We start from the raw sequence: 18,182 nt of genomic DNA, 5'->3' as shown, positions 1-18,182 counted from the left end.
TTTGCATAATAGAAAATTCAGTAGACTCACATGTGGCAAATTATACAGCCTTGTTTGCAAATAACAAAAGGTAAAAGGCCTATTTGAAAACCTAGTAAGCTCACAAAAGTGAGCAACAATAAGAAAACGCTAAAATGCAATTCTTTCTGGTGAGCCTTGTGTCCTCGCTGTACTCTATGGTGCAAAGAATGTTGCATTTGGTGACAACTGAAATCTACCTGAGACTGTGGCCCCTCTGAAGCTCAATTATCTTCTCATCTGTAAAGCATGAATGATAGCTATCAATCTTATAAGGTTTATAAGAGGCTCAAATAAGTGAATAAGATATCTTTTAGTGGTAATTCATTGCATAAATGTAAGTTTTTCTTCCTGTGTTTATTGACAGATTAATAAGAAAGATGACAAATTTCTATTACTTTGTATCTTTTTCAGAAGCAAGTGGGATATAATTTATGAATATAGTGAATGTGTTTAGCCATTTCACGTGTAGGCATTGACATTGAACTGGCTAAATAAATTGTTTCAGAAACAGTGAGGGAATTATTTATTATTAAAATCACAGTTGTGTGCTCTCTATCTCTACATTCACATTAAGCTCACCTTTAATCATGGTCACCTCATCTTGTGGGTGATTCACCCACGTTAGCATAATTTTATCCACAAAGCAATCTTAAGAGGCAGATATTTTTTGTGTTTTCAACATGGGGAAGTGAAGGGTGCCCAAGTGCATTCAGTTAGCTGATATTTACATAAATTTAACTGAAAAAAGCTGAAAACAAGACAGTGTATGTATACTTGAAATAACATCACATATGAATGTATCTAAAGACCTTAAAAAGAATGGGAGATAATTTAAAGAAATATAAACGGTTCACAAATAATACTTAAACATTTTTTATCATGTCTTCTTAAAATTCTAAGAAAATTTCCCTCAAGGGAAATTTTGTTGGTGTGGTTTAAGGACAAAATAAAACAAAACAAAATAAAACACCATTACCCCAAGGGAAAATTAGTTTAAAAATCATTTCAACTCTGAAAGATATTAGTATAATTTAATAATAAAACCAATCTTGCCACAAAAACAGAGACACTTTGACTTAAACCAACACTTGGGGGGCAAGGGGAGTGAGGATTATAAGCTTGCTGAAAACTCTAAAAAAAAAAAATGGTACTGGTGATTAGTAAGTCACTTATCATCTCCTAACAAAGACAGGAACACGATCCTGGAACATTTTCCTGTGTCAATTAACAGTTAATATGTTATCTGCTCAGTGACATTAAGATGTGGTTCCTAAAGCCCTTTACAAAGACATTGGGCTTTGATGAGTGACAGACAACAAGCCCAGACAGGCTGTGAAAGGAAATTTAATTATATTGCTTCTAAATTGTGCATCCTCTGGGTTGAACTTAGAGATTCAAATACCAAAGACTAACACTAGACCCCAGATTTTCTTTAGGGAACGCTGAGTGATTTCACAATTTTGTGTCTGCTAGGGAGAGATACACTTCAAGGCAATCAGGTGGCAGAACCCCCAGGAGAATGAATGTCCTTGAATGAGGAGTGCAAAACCTGGCATTTGTTGCTTGAGAGGCATTTCAGAGAGAGCGGCGGGTCACTCTGGGCCTCAGTAATTCTACACACCGTAGGACAAGGCAGAGACGGCTTTTGTCTGAGAAGTGATTCGAGAAACAGCTGTTCTCTTTATTTACTCAAGCAGGTTGGTCTCCAAGTTGGGGGTTCACGCATCACAGAGGTTGGCTAAAGACATCATCTGGGGGCTGGGAAGAAAACACTAGAACTCTTATTTACTTTTATCTAAAAATGTAAAAAAGGGGTTCAGCTTCCTAGCGCATACAGAATGGTTGTTACTGGTAATCCCCGTACCCTTCCTGGGTCTGTATGTTGGACGGCCTTGGATCTTGAGAAGTGTAGAAGTTTTACCAAGTGGGGAATGGAATGCCACAAAAGGGAGATGGGGAGGGGGCTATTATTCTCACTCTTTTGTCTCCTTCCAGAATATTTTGAGGTAGGATCTAGTAAGCGGCTCTTCAGATTATATGATCTTGTTTTAACTTAATGGATGCCCACTAACTAGGTGGCTTGAAAATGCCCCTTGCGAAGAAATGACAGATTAAAAAATACTACTAATGTAGGCACAAGTGAGCAATGACAGTGTTGGCAGAGGTGGATTTTTGCCTTCTCCTGAGATGAGCTACCATGACAAGGGAAAATGATCATTTCAGATCTATTAAGAATTAAGGTAACTTTTTTCCATTGATCATGAATATTATTCAAAATGTGGACCGTAGCCACTATTTTTCAGCTTTATCGAGTTATAATTGACAAAATCATGATATTAAAAACGTACAAGATGACGATTTGATATATTTATCCAGTGTGAAAGGACTCTCCTAGCAAGTTAACTGACATATCCAGCCCCTTGCATATTTACCATTTTTGTGTGTGTGGGTGTGAGAACGCTTAAGTTCTATCTACTCTCTTAGCAAATGTCAATTACACAATACAGTGTTATTATCAGCTACGGTCACCATGTTCTACATTAGATCATCAGACCTTCTTGTTTTTTTTTTTAAAGATTTTATTTATTTATTTTTGTGAGAGGGAGAGAGAGAGAGAGAGTGGGGGGGAGGGGCAGAGGGAGAAGCAGGCTCCCCGCTGAGCAGGGAACCTGATGTAGGACTCTATCTGAGGACCCTGAGATCATAACCTGAGCTGAAGGCAGACGCTTAACCTACTGAGTCACCCAGGCGCCCAGACTTTATTCATCTTATAACTGCACTCTTTGACCAACCTCTCCCCATTTCTCCTGCCCCCAGTCCTTGGCAATCACTTTTCTACTCTGTTTCTTTGAGTTCACTTTTTTTAATTCCATATAAAAGTGATACCATAAAATATTTGGCTTTCTCTTTCTAGCTTGTTTCACTCAACAACATAATGCCTTCTAGGTTCATCCATGTCAGAAATGACAAGATTTCCTTCTTTTTAAAGGCTGAATAGTACTACATTATGTGTATAGATCCCACATTTTCCTTATCCAGCCATCTGTCGACAGATACTTAGGTTGTTTCCATGTCTTGGCTGTTGTGAACAATACTGCTATGAACACAGGAGTACAGAGAGCTCGTTGACATCATGATTTCATTTCCTTTGGATATACATGCAGAAGTGGGATTACTAGATCACACGAGAGTTCTATTTTTACTTTCTCGAGAAACCTTTATGCTGTTTTCCACAGTGGCTGCACCCGTTTGCATTCCCACCAACAGTGCACAAGGGTTTGCTTTTCTCCACATCCTTGCCAACACTTGGTATCTCTTGTCTTTTGTTAGTGACGGTCCTCCCCCCAAGTGTATATGTATAATGGGTATTTGTGCCTTCGTAGGGTACCATTCTTAGCTATGTGAACCATCTTAGTGTTTCAGGGCTGCCATGACAAAGGCCCACAGACGGAGTGGCTTAAACAACAGAAATGTATTTCCTCACAGTTCTGGAAGTTAGAAATTCAGATTGAGGTATCTGTGAGGTTGATTTCTTCGGAGGCCTCTTTCCTTGGCTTGTAGATGGCTCTTTTCTCCCTCTGTCTTCACATGGTCTTTTCCTATGTGCGTGCATGTCTTTGTCCAAACTTCCTCTTCTTATAAGAATACCAGTCATAATAGGGGCGCCTGGGTAGCTCAGTCGTTAAGCGTCTGCCTTCGGCTCAGGTCATGATCCCAGGGTCCTGGGATTGAGCCCCGCATTGGGCTCCCTGCTCCACGGGACGCCTGCTTCTCCCTCCCCTGCTCTTGTTCCCTCTCTCGCTGTGTCTCTCTCTGTCAAATAAATAAATAAAATCTTTAAAAAAAAAAAAGAATACCAATCATAATAGATTAGGACCCAGCCTAAAGACCTAATTTTAACTTCATCACCCTTTTAAACACCTCTTCTCCAAATATGGTTACATTCTGAATTACTCGTGTGTGTGTGTGGGGGGGGGTAGAATTTTAACGTATGAATTTGGGGGCATAATTCAGCCCATAACAATATCCATTAGAGTCAACTATTAAAAATAGACAACGTATAAACAGATTTTCAAATCACTGATCACATTTTTAAACCAAGATTTTATTTTATTTTTAAACATTTTATTTATTTTTTTGACAGAGACACAGTGAGAGCAGGAACACAAGCAGTGGGAGTGGGAGAGGAAGAAGCAGGCTTCCTGCAGAGCAGGGAGCCCAATGTGGGGCTTGAGCCCAGGACCCTGGGATCATGACCTGAGCAGAAGGCAGACGCTTAACGACTAAGCCACCCAGGTGCCCCTAAACCAAGATTTTAAAAAGAAGCATATTTTTCAAAGTTTTCTACCAATAATAAATACAAACTATTTAACAATATCCTGTATTCCAACTTCACCTTATCTTTAGAAACTTTTGGTTTGGGTTTATGTTCTATGATACAATAATTTATTACATTAATTTATTAATTTGACAAACACAGTGAAGTCCCCGTTATGTGCAGGTACTCTGTTCTAGGCACCTGGGCCCCATCAGAGGAGAAACCAGATCCTTGCCCTTTTGGAGCTTATATTCTAGCGGATGAGAGACTGACCCTGTCAAGAGCATCGTAATAAGACTGAAGGACTTACCTCCAGCTGCTGGGAGTATTGCAAGCTGTCTGCCCTCAGCTGTCAGCCCTCTTTGGGAATTGCCCTTGGCTGAAGAGAGCTACCTCACCCAAGGTCATGGATTCTTCCTAGTGCAGCCTGCATCTGAAGACCATAGAGATAAAAAGGCCCAGATGCTTAGACTCAAGGCCATTCCATCTGAGGGCTCCCTGCGGGGTCGGCTGAGGACTTGGTTCAGCCTGATTCACAGTTCAGCGTCTCCTGCTGCCCAGTCCTGCTTCGATTTCCCCCACTGTCTCAGTCTGTTTCCTGCGGAACGCCACATGAAACAATGTTGTATTGTACTATGTTATGTTAATTACATTACCTTATATTATATTATGCTGCGTTGTTATGTTAATCACCTTAACTTACATTGCATTATAGGTTATATGATATTGTATTTTTTTTTAGCATTTTAAACTTTTTATTATGAAATTTTCAGACATACACAAAAACAGAAAGACTAGAACCCATTACCAAGCTTCAACACCAACTCTTGGCCATGTACACTTCCTCTATCCCCCACCCTTTTTTTTTTAACAAGAGTAAAGCAAATTCCACGTACTATTCATTTCACCATATGATATTGTATTATTTATGGTTTGTCTCCCTCTTTAGAATGCAACCTCTGTGAGAGCAAGTTCATTATCTCTGTTGTTCACTGCTCTGTCCACAGCTCCCAGAATGGTGACTGAAAGTATTAGTCCCCCAATAAATATTCGTTAAATCAGTGAATAAACTTGCAAAGTGGGAATAAAAACAGTACTGACTTCACAAGCTTACACTGTGACAACCCATGTGGAGGCTTAGCACAGAGTCTGTCATATTAGAAGTGGTTAATAAAAGTTGGTAATTATTATGATGTTCCTTTTGAAGATGATTTATCACTCTCATTTTTTTCAAAGCCTGTGATTCAACTCTATTTGTCCATATATTATACAATCAAACCTTTATTGCCAAGTACGGCATTAGGAACTGGGGCTACAGAGAGGGTAAGAAACATCCCTGCCTTTAAAGAGAATCCAGTTTACCGGCCCAGTCCCAGGTCACATCTCATTAGTGATTTCGTATTTACCCACTTATAAAGGAGCTTGTTTGTTATATTCTTTCCTTTCTCAAGCACTCTGAGATGTGAGCATTAGTACCTGTTTTCCAAGTGATATTTTCTTTTATAATTATGGGGGCAACTGAAATCTGTTCCCATTAATCACTGGCAACTAGCTAGAAATTGGACAAAAAGATTGTTTGAACTGATATGATCGAATTCTCTTAATCTGCTGGCTGTTTCTTATTATTATTTAAAAATCAATGAGGGCAATTGGAAAGGATTTTATTTGCTCACATTTGGGGTGAAATTTTTTTTTTGGCTAAAAGGTTCCCAGAACTTTGCCATTTACTCATCCTTGAAGACCGTCCAGTTATTCCCTTCTCCAGGAAGCCTTCCCAGGTTGCATTAGCTATCTTACCCCCCTGCCCCCACTATACCAGTGGTAGGTTAAGCCTTTGTAGCACTTGGCATATTTTGTTGGAATTCTGCTTATGAATCTGCCTTCTTCACTAGCCCAGGAACTCCTCTAGGATGAGAAACCTTGCCTTATTTATTATTGTGTCTCTTGTACCTATCATGTTGCCTGGAAATTAACCACAACTGGAATAATAGGTAACTCTTGTGGAGGCCGGCACTCCTGTAAGTGCTCTACAAATCCTTTTACAATCTTCTGAGGTAGGTATTACGATCATCTCCATTTTACGAAGGAACTGAGGTCCAGAGATCCTAAATAACTTGGAGGATCACCCAGCTAGTAATGATCCACATGGAATTTGAACATAGAAAACAGGGTTGTGGAGCCCAAATGCTTACCCTACCGGTGAATGCTCTTTGAATTGAATTACGCGTAGAAACTATTTTACATAAGGGAAGAACCATGACAGGAAACTTTAACCACAATTTAAGCTTAATACTTTCTTAAGTTCAGAAACTTTCATACGTACGTATCGGTTCTCAGAAGTACAGCTTTTTTGTATTTTCTCTTTTTAGAGTAGAAGGCTCCCTGGTTTAACAGAGTCTTGACTTCTATATTGCTATCGTCTTCTGAGAAAGGGTCACGTATGATAAGCTTTGGCCCTGCTCCATAGCCTGGGACAAGATCTATACTCAGGAAGAATAATAATGAGAATCAACCTTTAGTGGGCATTCACTGTGTAACTGTGTGAATGCGGCCAAACACACCGAACTTGTCAGTGGTGAGACAGGGATTTGAATGTGCAGCACTCACTGCTCTTAGCCATGAGATCATCCTGCTTCAGAGGGGACCTTGCTTTGGGGACCCTCTACCCACAGGCTATAGCTCCGTAGCCAGAGAGCTGGGCCATGCTCCTTCACGTTGTGGCCATCCTTCTTTCTCTGTCCAGCATTCCGATTCTTCTGAGTCTGGGTTTGTAGGTCTTAGTCCCTGTGGTTGAGTATCTAGTGCATATTCCTGCTGGGTACTGTTTTCTAGGACTCTCAGCAATGGCAGGTTCTTAGATATCTGCCTCTCTCAGTACTCCCATTGCCTATGGAGCCCTGATGCACGCATATAGATGTGCTGATTGTTTTAGGTCGGGGAGGGACCCCAAAAGTCACTGATTACAACTACTTGGCAGATACTCGGAAACAACTCAACATTCCTGCCAAGTGGTGATGTCAATGTTCTTGAAGAAATCGGTTCCATCTTTTGATTATTCTACTAGAACATTCTATGTTGAGCTGTCCTCACAACTTCCATTCCCAGTTTTGATTATCCAAAACCAAATCCATTTTCTCAGTAACAGACTTTATAATATTTAAAAACAAAGCTATGTTGGGGCACCTGGGTGGCTCAGTCATTAAGCGTCTGCCTTTGGCTCAGGTCATGATCCCAGGGTCCTGGGATCAAGCCCCGCATCCGCTCCCTGCTCGGCGGGAAGCCTGCTTCTTCCTCTCCCATTCCCCCTGCTTGTGTTCCTTCTCTCGCTGTGTCTCTCTCTGTCAAATAAATAAATAAAATCTTTAAAAAATAAAAATAAAAAAATAAAAACAAGGCTATGTTCTCATGAGTGTTCTTAATATCCATCCCCACATCATTTTTCTTATTAGATATTGTTTCAAGTCCCTTCCCTCTGCAAATACAGGAAAGGGAAGAGAAGATCGTTTGGAGTCAGACACACCCAGCTTTGAATCCTGCCTCCTCTACTTAACTGGCTTTATGTGTTTCAGTTTGGGTTTCTTCATTTGTCACATGCTGATAATGACACAGAGTTTAAAGGGGGGTTGTAAAGATTAAAGAGGTGAACTACAACACTTGACCCAGAGCAGACACTCAAATAAATGATATTTGCCGTTATTTTTGTTATCATCCTGCTTTTACAAGTGGGGTTTGAAGAGCCAACACTGATACTCAGGTGGGATCTAACCATCACCAAACGCAGTGAGACTGTCATCCTCCAACACCAATGGTAAGGATGATACTAATAAAAACTGTGGCTTTCCCTTATTGCTTTTCCCATGCCACACTTGGTACTGATGTTGATCCTGAGATCCTTTCAACCATCCTGGAAGGTAGGTCATATTCTCCTTTTACAACCCAGAGACAGGTGACATGACCAAGGTGACACAACTAGAAAATGAAAGGGTTGGAACACACAGTTGTGTCTGGCACCAGAGAATTTGCTGCCTATAATGTTTGACCTTTACGGAATTGATCCTGTGGTTGGCCGTCAAACACATGGCGCTTACTCTTAATGGAAGCCTCTCTTTCTCCCCTGCCATTGCACATTGTGAAGCAAGATATCATCCATCTTCTACTCAACAGGCATTTTTGTTTGTTTGTTGTCCAGATGCATGTGTATTAGTTTCTGATCGCTGTCACAACAAAATACTATAGGCTAGGTGGTTCAAACAATAGAAATTTATTTTCTCACAGTTCTGGAGGCCGAAGGTCCAAGATCAAGGTGTCGGTATATTTGGTATCTTCTGAGGCTTCTCTTCTTGGCTCTCAGATGGCCTGGCCACCTACTTGCTATATCCTCACATGGTCACCCCTTGGTCTGTGGGTTGTCTTTGTTCTAATCTCCTCTTCTTCTAGGGGTACCAGTCAAGACTGGATTAGGGCCCACTCTAATGGCCTCATTTTAACTTAATCCCCCCTCTAAAGGCCCCATCTTCATATATGTCATATTCTGAAGTACTGGGAATTAGGGCTTCAACTTATGAATCTTGGGGGGACACGATAGAGCTCCTAACAGCCAGCTCACACATTTATCTCACTAAAATTCCCCTTTTGTTAGATTTGATTTATTGTTCATTCATTGAGAATTTTTTTCAATCCTGATTTTGTTCACTGGCATTCATACCATCCTTTCTAAACTGGTGCCATCTATAAACTCAATATACTTTTTGCTCTATATATCCCCATTGATGAATACAGATGTTGGAGAAAACAAACGTGATCATGAAGCTGGACGGATGGAGCTAAATGACTTTACCCAATTTGATGCCCTCTCACTGCCTATCTGACCCCTGTGGGTTTCTCTGGTCTCCATTTTCCTGGATATCTATGGTTTGGTCTGTGTGGCCATTCCCTGCACACTGGTTTCAACTTAATAGATGAAATGCAGGTACAGCGTTTAGGCCTATTCTGAGAGCTTCACTCAATTTGGTGGTTTTGATAATAGAGAAAACATCAGACAAGGAGTAAACAAGATGAATTCTAGTCCCTGTTTTATAATTACCTGTGTAATAATAATCTCTTGAATGCTCAAATTCTCACATGAAAAAAGTGGGATAATACCTGCCCTACTTCAGGCTTTACGGAGTTGGTATCAGTTGGTGTTCCTATGAAATGCCTTTGTGGAGACTCCATAGAGGCAAAATGTTAGCGCTCTGTGACAGATTGTTGGCAGGCATTTGAAGATTCACATCTGTTAGCCTATTCTCAGGCCAGCTGGTCCCAGCACCAGCCAGAAGATGCTGAAAGCATCCACTCCTTGAGGTTGACCATTCTCTCATCATTTCTTTGTGTTGGGGCTTTTTGCAGGAGAAATATAGTACAAATTTATTTTGAAAAATTAAAGTGAATTAAAATAGAGCTGCTTGAAAAATTCAGAGTGGACCTAAAATTATAAATCATTGACCTAGGACATGCAGAGCAAGTTTAATGTCCTGAACCCAACAAAATTAGGAAGATAATTCTACTTTACAGTCATCCTGTGATGCGTTTCTAAGCCAAATAGAGGAAACATTTTAGAATATACATCTGCATTAGCTGGATAATCAATATGTAGAACAGGTACATTCTTAAAACTTCCTGGAAAATGAATTTCTGAAGGGTTAATCTTATTTTACTACTGATTTCTACTGTAATATGTAACATATAGTCTCCCTGAGACTATATGTTACATCATCAGATTGTAAATAAGCTTCCTGAGTCATCTGACCATTCGGGTTAGAACCTAGTCTCCCTAAATTGTGTGGGGCCATAGGTAGACACCCATAAACCTTAAAGGGAGTTAAGGTAGGGGAAGAAGATGAAGAGGGGACTTGCATCTATTGAACATCTACGTGTCAGATTTATAGGCTCTTTAAACTCTCATTTAATCTTGACAACAATTCTGAGGTAACACAAATACAGCAGCTGGGGGGAGAGTATATATAACCGTTGGAAATGTCAATGTACTCAAAATCAGCTTCCTAAATTGTGAACCACTTCTGTTGATTCTATTTGTAGCATATAGCATTGAAAAAAAAACTTAAATTAAGATTAAAAGGAAAAAGCTCGCTTGCTGTTCAGGAGGAGGGCTTCTGTCTCGCTGGGTAGCGGGCCATGTCAACCACCTGGTGATTGATGCTACTCTGTGTAAGGCTGTCATTACCATCCCACTGCTTCAGGTGAGGAAACTGAAGCCCAGAACAGCTAAATACTTTTCCAGGCCACAAAACTGGTCTGTATGTATTGGAGTTGGCATTCAAAGCCACATTGGCTTTTCGAGTGTACACTTTTGCACCATGCCTTGAAAATGTTGGACTAGCAGACTTCGACTCTCCTCTCTGCTCTCAGGCACTGATAGATGAGTTACTCACTTCCCTAGATTTCGGGTTTCACATTCCTTCACCACAGTATGGGGGTAATTTTAGCATGGATCAGCTAAATAATCTTTTCCAGTCTTTGGAAAACACAGAGGGCGATACAAACGTAAAGTAGTATTTTTCAAGAAAACTCTGAAACATGATTATATATTAAGTTCTTTTCCTCATGTAGAAGGCTTAGAATCTAAGAGTGCTGTCTGGTAGAACATTCTGTAATGATGGTGTTCCAAATCTGTGCTGCACAGTGCAATAGCCACTCAGTACATGTGGCTAGTGAGCAGTTGATATGTAGCTCCTATTACTAAAGATGTCAATTTTCAATTTTGTGGACTTTTAGGGACGCCTCAGTGGCTCAGTGGGTTAAGCGTCTGCCTTTGGCTCAGGTCATGATCTCGGGGCCCTGGGATCAAGCCCTGTGTTGGGCTCCCTACTCAGTGGGGTCTGCTTCTCCCTCTCCCTCTGCCCCACTCATGTTCTCTCTCTCTCTCAAATAAATAAATAAAATCTTAAAAAAATAAATTTTATTGACTTTTACATAATTTAACTTTAAATTTAATTGCTATATATTATTAGTGGTTGCTCTTAATGCACGGTGCATAAGGTTGGATGATTTCACACACAGATGTGGATTCTGAACTAGTTTCATTTTTATGTACTCTCTGCATGATCAATAATCCTGGATGCTGTAGGTGGTAAACTAAAAGGGGCGTTTTATACTTCCCTCAGTCCTTGGATCCCCGAGTCATGAGTATTAGGTTTGTCAATTTAGTTTTAAGCAAACTCAGGCTATTTTAAAATATCCTGACTCCGGGTGGACTTAATCATTGAAATAATATTTGTTGGACGAATGTCCGTAATGCAGTTAGTATATGTTGTTCCCCTCTTCGTGTCTGAGCCTTTCTTATCTGTGTACGGCCGAGGGAATCATACGCGACAGGCTTGCATTGAGGTTTACCGGCGTCCAGGGAGTGAAAGCCTCCAGCACAGCGTGTCGTAGGGCCATTTAATGTTTTCCCTTCCCTTCCCCTTGGGAAGAATCGCTGCTTGTAAAGGAGAGAGCATGGTAACTAGCGATCTGTCTACTCGTTCATCACAGCGGGGGCTCCTTGCCAGCCCATTCATTCATCCTTTGGGATGATCTTTAACTGTGTGATTTAGCTTGCATTTGTTGTTGTGATTTTTTAAAAATATGAAACCAGAGGGAGTATTCTCTTCCCTCCACAATGCTATCTTCCCCCATCCAAAAATGACTCATTGCAAAATATTTAATTGGGAAAATCTTAATTTCTATAAATATGAAGAGTCCAACTGGTCTGAAATAACCATATGATTTTTTTTTTTGTTTGTGCATTTTATAGTTAACTGGAAGAGGTGGGTACTCTTTCTCCTCACCACCTCAGTATGTGGGAAGCTGTGAATCAGCACAAGTATAAATCTTCACACCCAGCCCCCTCCAAAAAAAACTTATATTAGGACAGTGACTACAGACATCCTTAGCTTTGTGACTCAGTAGGACATTTTTCTTCAGCACTATAGTCTTAATCATCTACTTTCTGGAAATAGAGAGAGAGAGAGAGAGAGAGAGAGAGAGAAAACTGTACTAACAGAAGTTCTAACAAACTTAAAAAGGACTCCTTTGACCTTCTATCCAAACAGACTGTCCTTATCAATTTGTGGAAATTCCTGTTCCATTGATACAGAATGTCATGCTTTGATTGCATCTGGCTGAGTAAAGAACTGTACATTTGCTTTCTTCTAATTGATGAGATTTGGGGGAAGAGAACAATTTTCCCCAGAGATCCTGAAGCCCCTAGCGGCGATTTTGCCTTTGATCTTATCTCTCTGCTTTTCCTTTTTACTCAAAGTTAATCTTCAATTCAGGTCCTCTCTCTTCCTCAGAAAGATCCCATAATAATTTTCAAAGTGAGAGCATAAACTATATTTCCAAAGGTAATCATTTTGAGATCAACTTTAAAACATTGTAAAAGGAAATTAAAAATATTTCTCTTATATTCCTTTTACCCTGACAAAACAAGTTTTATTTTAGTTCAGGCGTTGTTGCCCCTAATGGGCATAGCAACACATTTGTCACTCTGTTTTAAAGTCATTTTTTTAGCAAAGACAAAAAGAGAGGTTACAGCAACAAGCCACAACAGTACTGTTCAAATAGAAGAGAATTTTCAAAAATAGATTAAAATTAGATTAGAATACAGTTTGGAATCTAAATGTTGCCACCATACAAGATTGTTTTAACACATAAACCTGTTAGAGATAGTAGAGGATTATTGTGAACCATAGTATAATGAAAACCACCAGAATAGGTATCAGGAGGAGTGGGTTCTTGTCTGAGTTCTGCCCGTCAAATACTTGTGTGATCTTGAGTGGATACTTTAGACTTCCTGGATCTCTTTTCTCAACCATGAAATAATACATTGGAGTTTCCAAATCTTATGACTCAAAGGATTCTATTTTGTATAATTCTGTGTACTCAGGCTTTTGTATATAGAAATAAAAGTGCGAGGGCTCCCTAGTCAGTAGGTCATGCTCTGGGGATTGAGCTGGAGGATCCGTAGCGGATGTGTTCCCATCTAGCTATGCGTTCTCTGATGTGATTCTCCTCAGAGCCAAGGGCAGATATTTCTCTTTCCTGCTTGTGATGAGGCATCCTGTCTGTGAGCGTGTTAACTTTGGTCTTCTTGGCATTAGACTTGAACCAATTAAATGAATGATGTAGCAAGTGCAGTTGTCACAGAGTTTACACCCAATAATGGCCCCAAAGGGTTACACATGGCTGCTCCTTGACCCGGTAAAAGGCAGTTACAGAAATTAACCAGGAGATTGGAAGCTGCCAAAAGTCATTTCTCAATGAGTCATTTGTCACTGTTAACAAGAGAGTTAGGGACAAGTGGAAAATGTTATTTTTAAGATAACTACATTTCAACGGATGAGCAAAAAGTTGTCAATCAGCTCTTGTGAATAGTAGTTGGGTCACTTCGGAGCCAAGAATTCCTGCTTCTTTAGGAGGGCTTATGAATTCCTTTATTCAAACATCTTTCTAGTTACCAGTTTCCCAAAGCATATATAGATACACCACCCTCTCCTATTGATGTGTAGATGGAAAATGGGGGATGAAGGGTACGATCAGACTGGGGAAACCTAGCCTGGATTTCATCCTTTTTCCAAAATTTTTTTTCCTCATCGTAGAGCAAAGCTGTTGTTAGATAATCTCTCAAGATCATGTCTGCTCTAAATATCAGTGACTTATGAACTCAATGGCCATAAGTAAGTGGTAAAATCACAGAATCTTCCTGTTGATCCTAAAATCAGGGGAAAGGGCATTTGTTTGTAATACCTGTGAGTCAACAAATTATACCTCCAAACTATGTAATTATGATATACTTGTTCTAGGCATTGTGATAGATGAATGATAAACTCCTAAGTCCTACATATTAAATTAGTCTTAATTAGCAATTTAATTTAAACACTTCTATTAGATAATTGCTTACTTTCAAGTCCTTATCTATGGAATGGTGATTGACTTGTTTTCTATTGGATATAAAACTTACATGTAAGCTTTCTGTAATTGTGAGATAAAGAGTTTACAGGCATGTAAATATTCTAAGAAAGAAAGAAACAAAGGGGAGAAAGTATCTCACAAAAACCTCCACTCTTTCTATACAAATAAGGATATCCTTCCTGGTGTAATACTCTAGAAACCTTGCTTATTTTCTTCAAAAGGTATTGGACTGAAGATTCAGAGGAAACCACTGACTATCAGCCATGGTGCTGTAACTGTTACTTGTAATGTACATTTTCCTGGGGAATGGATCAGAGAAATCCATTATATTTAAAAAGGCAGTTTATTTGCCGGTGTTATGTGTTTGTACAATTGTGAAGCATTTTTCAGAATTTAGATAATGAGTCCAACAGTTGAAATGATTACAGACAGCCTTGTCATATCTGTAGTCGAACAAACGCCAAGATCCTCGGGGGATGGCAGAACCACCAAACACCAGCCTGTCGGTTCAGCAAGCGCTTGGCGCTCTCTCCATGGTGCCTGGTTATCCAGAAAGACTGAGGCTCTTGGGAGCAACTGAAAGATAAGCTGTGGTAAGGGAGTTATCAGGTTAATAAACAAGGGATTCAGAGACAGGCCCTGAGATGAAAGGTTGAAAGGCAGGGTTTAAATAGCCACTTTATTTGTTATTGCTCGTAGGTCTGTCAGAGAAGAACATTCTTGTGCAATACTTCAGATCACAGTTTATCGTAAGGACTGTGCACTGACGGACAATGCCTTCTACTGATTAGCACTTCTTTTTAGTCTGAATGAGCAGATCACGGGTGTAGACGATTTAAGCCGTAAGTTATCATGGGTCAGAGATTGTGATTTTCCTAAGTCCTTCACTAGTTCTTCCTCCTGGACCTCGAAACCTTCCTCAGGCAATGGTTTTGTGTGCTAGCTCGGTTTCTATGTGGGGAAGGCTACAGCCTTCTTAAATCTTGAGGGTACTTGCTAGGAGCTGACAATCTCTGCATGACTTCTGACCCTTCTGACAGGGACTATCATGGCTACGCACCGTATTACTTAAACGAGCCAACATCCGACCTTTTTCATTGCAAACATGAGGACGATTCATGAAGCCACGAATTGCTGTTTTCTTTTGCCAGGACACCTACCTGTGTATATCCAATTCAGAAGCCAGAGATCACAACAGTCCTAGTTCCACACAGTGAATTTCTGGTTAATAAAACCAAAACAAAACGACAACCGCAAAACTTCATCTGATTTATAAAATCAAGAATTTGATTTGTATGAACTCCAGAATTTCAAGAGTCAAACCTTTGCCAAAAGCTAGATGTAAGTAATATTTTGGATGTTGTCTATTCCAGAGTTGCTAAGAGTTTAATTGATGGGCAAGTATTTCTTGAGCATCTGTTCTTTCTGTGTGATCTGGAAGATGCAGGTGGAATCACAGAATTACGGATGATGAGTCAGATAAAAATATGGCAGGTGTGTCAGAGGCTGTTAGAGGTCACCAAATATTAACTGCTCCTTTTTCTCCCCCCGCCTCCCTTGCAGGTAGGTTGGAGCCATATGAAGAGTCCTGGCCAATGAATGGTGAGCAGAAGCGCTTTTTTTGTGTGTCACTTTTGTGCTGACATCTAGGAGCTGGTATGCTTCCTCCGTTTTTTTTTTTTTCCCCTAAGAGTTCCAGATGGCATAGCGCTAAGATAGAGGATGGTGATAAGAGAGAAATAAATTCTTACTGGATTAAGTCACTGAGATCTGGGGTTTGCTATTGTAGCAGCTAGCATTAATTGCCTTGATTAATATAATAGGTGATACTCTTAATGTTAGAAAGTTATTGGACAAACTGGGGCCATTATCTAGACCAAGAAATCACAAATCTGACTCTGAATCAGAATCAACTGGGGGAGCTTTAAAAAATTCACATTTCTGGACCCACATAGATTTACTAACAACTTTGGGGTAGGGCATGTCAATAAAAATTTTTATCAAGCTTCCTCAAATGATTCTAGATCCTTCCCTTCAATTCTGAATTCTTTTTTTTATTTTTAAAATTTTAAAATTTATTTTATTATTTTGTTTTTTTAAATATTTTATTTATTTATTTGTCAGAGAGAGTGAGAGCACACAAGCATGGGGAGTGGCAGGCAGAGGGAGAAGCAGGCTTCCCGCTGAGCAAGGAGCGGGACTCGATCCCAGGATGCTGGGATCATGACCTGAGCCTAAGGCAGGCACTTAACCGACTGAGCCACCCAGGCGTCCCTGATTTCTTACTTCTTTTATTTTTTATTTTTTATTTTTATTTATTTGACAGACACAGCGAGAGAGAGGGAACACAAGCAGGGGGAGTGGGAGAGGGAGAAGCAGGCTTCCCGCTGAGCGGGGAGCCCGATGCAGGGCTTGATCCCAGGACCCTGGGATCATGACCTGAGCCGAAGGCAGACGCTTAACGACCGAGCCACCCAGGCGCCCCGATTTCTTACTTCTTAATACCTAAATTTCTTTGATTATTTTCTGGAATGATGAGATGGAAGATTAAAAATGGAGAGAATCAAAGTTTTAGAGCTAAAACCCATCAGCTGTAGACTATAGACTCCAAGGGCCAAATCTAGCCTGCACTCCGTTTTTGTAAATAGAGTTTTATTAAAATGCAGCCACATTCATTTGTTTACACATGGTCTATGGCCGCTTGCAGTACAAAATCAGAGTGTAGTAGCTGTAACAGTGGAAAGCCTAGCCTGGAAAACCTAAAATAATTGTTATCTGGCCCTTACAGAAAAAGTGTGCAGACTGCTGATTTACATAATTGTTTCTGTGCTTGAACAAGGCATGAGCTCTTGATTTGGCCCTGCTCATAATTGGAAGACTCAATTCTCAGCACTCTGAGTAAGTGTAAGAAGGGCCCGTCATGGAAAGTTATTTAACTTTTGGATCAGCTGCACAGTATCGAATCTCCATGCTCCAAGGAACACTTTAAAGCCATACAAATTCCCTTAGGGAGAACCATCAGAAATACAACCATAGGAAGACAATTATTTTAATAGAATCTAGAAAGAGCTGGATGATATTTAAAGGGGAAAAAATGATAATTTCCAAATATGTCTGGATTCTTGTAGGTTTTTTTTACTACAAATAAAATATGAAACAGGGTTAATATTTAATGGTAATCAAGTCACACTCCTGTACACATTTTCTTTAAAGTTTGTCTTCCATTCATGATCAATTTACATCAAGGGCTTTGTACAACCCAAAAGTTTAAAAATAATTTGTATTTAAATATGTATGTACATTTAAATATGTGTACTTAAATATACACACTTTATATATAAATATAAACTTTAATGCTGTCTGGTCCTGGGAATTAAAATTTAAAGTGCCATTCTGGGGGGATAGCTCTTTTAACCAGCTCCAAATGCCAATTTAAGCCAAACATCTCTTCAGCTCAATGCAATGACTGGAATATTCTTCTATTTCATGTCCCCAGTAAAATACTGCCAATCAGAAACCTAGTGAATTACAGCAGAGAAGCTGAATATTCTTGCTTTTTAGTGGGCAAAAGGGAAATTCTGTCTCTTGGCTAAATGATCTCTGTTACTGCTCGGGGAAGAAAAAAGGAATGAGCCTCGTGTTTGAGTCACAAAGAGCCTCAGCTGGTTATTTTTGAGGCATGCAGATGGGATTCTGATAAATTCCACTGCAGAGCACATGCTGAAGTCACACGGAATATCCTCGCTGAAAACTTGTAGCAGCTTCAATGCAGTGGTTCTTTGTCACTTACAAGGAAAAAGTTAGGTTTAATCTCCCTTCCCTAACTACTTTCATTTATATACCTTCTTGGAGCTAGGAAGACAGAAAAATCAAAGCAAAATATACAATT

Source organism: Halichoerus grypus, chromosome 6 (genome assembly GCF_964656455.1).
Source record: "Halichoerus grypus chromosome 6, mHalGry1.hap1.1, whole genome shotgun sequence".
Classification (NCBI taxonomy): domain Eukaryota; kingdom Metazoa; phylum Chordata; class Mammalia; order Carnivora; family Phocidae; genus Halichoerus; species Halichoerus grypus.
The sequence above is the reverse complement of the archived record's forward strand: the minus strand, read 5'-3'. Positions refer to the sequence as shown.